We start from the raw sequence: 3,770 nt of genomic DNA, 5'->3' as shown, positions 1-3,770 counted from the left end.
ATAGGGGGTTATTAAATAACTACCTTGTTTTTGTTACTTGTTTCAGTCATTAGACTGCGGTCATGCTGGGGCACTGCCTTGAAGGGTTTTAGCCGAACAAATTGACTCCAGAACTTATTTTTCTTTAGGGTTGTTACTAATTCGATCGATCCCTATTTCTGAATCATTAAGTTACGTGGATGTAAATAGACCAACACCAGTTGCCAGGCAGTGTAGGAAACAGCACAATGCACAAATGCACACGCACATATACATAAATACATATATATATGTATATATATATATACAATTGCAGCGTGAAAGGTGTTTATAAGCCATTTAAAAAGACACAGATTCACTTCAACATTTAAATTTAATTTATGTCAAAATATTTTCGTCGTTTTGAAACCGCGACCTGTTCACTAACATAATTTCGTGCAGCATTTTGTCAGTGAACAGGTCGCGGTTTCAAAGTGACGAAAATATTTTGACATAAATTAAATTTAAATGTTGAAGTGAATCTAACGTTTTTTGTGTGTGTTTTAAATGGCTTATAAACACCTTTCACGCTGCAATTGTTTTTGTTTCAGCGCACGATCTCAGATCAAGTCACTTGCTAAGCAAGTACATCTCTGTAATATATATATATTATATACCCCACTTAGGGCTTGGTAGTTGCTTCTGGAAACCGCCCAGGCATAGCAGAGGTGTAATATACAAATGTATACGTAAGAGTATACGTATATATCTCTTTGTACGTGTGTCAGTGTATGTGTGGGCATGTATTTTAATATGTATGCGCGCATTATACTTCCTAGGTGCCTTTATTCTCTTTTATTAATTACAATTCAAGAATTGCCATAAATTTTCCATATGCATCTATACATATAATTGCACAAACATATACGCGCATGCACCAGCGAAGGCACAAACAAACATTCACACATAGATATCGTGGTCTACTATAATGCATTTATAAAAACGTGCTATTGAGAATTATCTTTTAAATTTTACCTTATTTCTTTATATTTTTGCGTTGTAGAACACAAAAATCAATAGATTAATTATCGAACATCTTGTGGAAATACATTTACGTGTATATATTATGGCATATGTTATGTACTCATGGTAATTTATCTGAAATACACTGGAATCATAAAAATCCAAACCGCGGTTTTGTTCGGTCGGTCGGTCGGTTGTACATATTGTACAGGAAACAAATGTCCTGCGCATGACTTTCAATTACATCCGGTAGTAGAGCCCTGGTTCGGGAGTTCCATGGATTTTAGAAACTTAGAACCACCTCTCAGTCACTATTGTTCTACTCTGACCTGAAGCAGCAGCACCTGTCAAGGGGGCCAACTAGCGTGACACGGAATTGCATCCGAAAGGTCACTGACAGACACCCTAACAGACCCCGGGCAAATAAAGCCCTTCAGCTCTTTGGCTGCTCAGCTAAGAGAAGGTAACTCCATACAAATCCTGCCTCCTGATATCTACTGAGCTTGGGCTACTTGTCGCACCAGGCCAATACAAGTTTGAAGGACAAATGAATGGCACTGGCTCTGCATAATCCATACCCTTTGTAGTTATAAAGTCCTGCTGCACTGTGGGGTAATTTACTGAGCATTTAAAAACGGCTGAGGGTGTAAAATCCAATAGAAAATCCAGAAGGAAGGACCCCAAGGCAGATTTATACGGTTACCATCCTTTCCAGCTCCATGGATGCTGCAGACATATTGACTTGTCTTTCTTTCGTAGCGTATCGATGAGTGGAGAAGTGGTAAGTTTACTTGGGGCTTGGTAGTTGTTTCTGGAAACCTCCCAGGCATAGCAGAGCTGGTTTAAGTTACCGTATCTGCAATACCATCAACCTACGATGAAAAAGCAATATGGTAATTCTAGTTGGTGTGAGCGATATACTCCATCGAAGTTGTTTGTCATGTCTCAAGTGAAATTCTCATAAAATTATTTGGGTATGTGTCGGCAAGTTGAAATTAGTGAAGTCCTTCTTACGTAAGACAGAGATAGGACGGTGAATGACGTGCAGATTTTCTGTGATGCAGAAGTGGAAGGACTTAGGAAAGTTTTCCGGACAGACGGGCGGACGAACGGACGGACGGACGGTTGGATGGATGGATGGATGGATGGATGGATGGATGGATGGATGGATGGACAGACAGACAGACAGACAGACAGATAGATAGATAGATAGATAGATAGATAGATAGATAGATAGATAGATAGATAGATAGATAGATGCGCGGGCTTCCACACAGCTTCCGTCAACCAGATTTACTTACAAGACAATATTCAGGCTGTGCAGCGGGAGATTGAACCTAAAACCACATTGTGGCAAAGCGGGCATCTTAACTATGCAACCCATTGCCTGTATTAGTTTCACGGTATTATGTGTGCTTGTTTGTGTTCATATCTACACATATGTGTATGCATCTGTGTGTGTGTGTGTGTGTGGCTGGTTAGGTTGGGTCATTTCTAGTATACGCTTGATAACAGATCTAAATTTTCGGCTGGAGATACAGGCACCGTGGCTTTCCCATGGGATTTACGTCATAGCCCTGTACACATCTGATTAGATTGCAACATTGATTGTAATTAGAGCGTCTTATGCCGTGATTAAAGCTAAAGCTAACGTTATCTTTCATCTCTTACTTGTGCCAGTTATTATACTACGGCCATGCTGGGGCACTGCATTGAAGGGTTTAGCGACTAAAATTTTAGGTAGTGGTTCTCAACCGGACTCCGTATGACCCTTGGGGGACCATATAAGATTTTATTGTTAAAATTTATGTGCAATAAATTTGTTATATTTCTACAAAACACAAACTATTTTAGTATCTTTTATTCAGTTCCTAATAATATTTAATTATAAAAACACAAATTTTCATATATATATATATATATATATATATATACAGTGAATGGCTGTGGAGCCCCAGTGGAGCAGAATAGGAATTAAAGGGGTCCATGAGTGAAAAGAAACAACAGAAAACGGTTGAGAACCACTGAATTGGGAGAACAAATCCATCTCGGTATTTATTTATCTTATTTTATCACTAGTACTTTTTCTATCGGTCGCTTTTGCCGGACTGCTAAGTTATGTGGACGTAAGGAAACCAACACCGCTTGCCAAGTGGTGATGGGAGACAAACAGAAAAACGCTCTCACAGATACACACACACAGATGTTTGTGTGTGTGCATGCGCGTGTAGTCATATGACGGGATTCCACACAGTTTCCTTCTACCAAATTCACTCACAAAGCATTGATCAGTCCGAGACTATAGTAGAGGGCACTTGCTCAAGATACCGCGCAGTGGGACTGAACCCGGAACCAAGTGGTTGAAAAGCGAGCTTCTTAACTACACAGCATGACTGCGCCTTTGAAAATTGAATAAATACATGTAAGAGTATCTTTCATCTTGCGTTGATTCGGCTGCATTTTTTAAAATAGTTCCAGTTTGATTTATAAACTAATGTCTGTTTTCGAAGAAAGTAAAAGAATAAATCCGTCCCTAAGTGGGGGGGGGGTCTTTCATCTTTGAATATCTTTATCAGCAGATGTTGTCGAAGGATGACAGATAGGAGTTATGCGTACAAGGGTTTTTATACTGATGCACATATGTATACGCATATATATATATATATATATATATATATGCATATGTATGAAGAAAGAGGGCGACATACGAAGAGTGTTCTGCAGATGTTGGCAAATCCTCATATGTATGCAAATGTGTGTGTACCTTTGTGATTGTGTGTGTGTGTGTG

The sequence above is a fragment of the Octopus bimaculoides genome, chromosome 9 (genome assembly GCF_001194135.2).
Source record: "Octopus bimaculoides isolate UCB-OBI-ISO-001 chromosome 9, ASM119413v2, whole genome shotgun sequence".
Taxonomy (NCBI): Eukaryota; Metazoa; Mollusca; class Cephalopoda; order Octopoda; family Octopodidae; genus Octopus; species Octopus bimaculoides.
The sequence above is the reverse complement of the archived record's forward strand: the minus strand, read 5'-3'. Positions refer to the sequence as shown.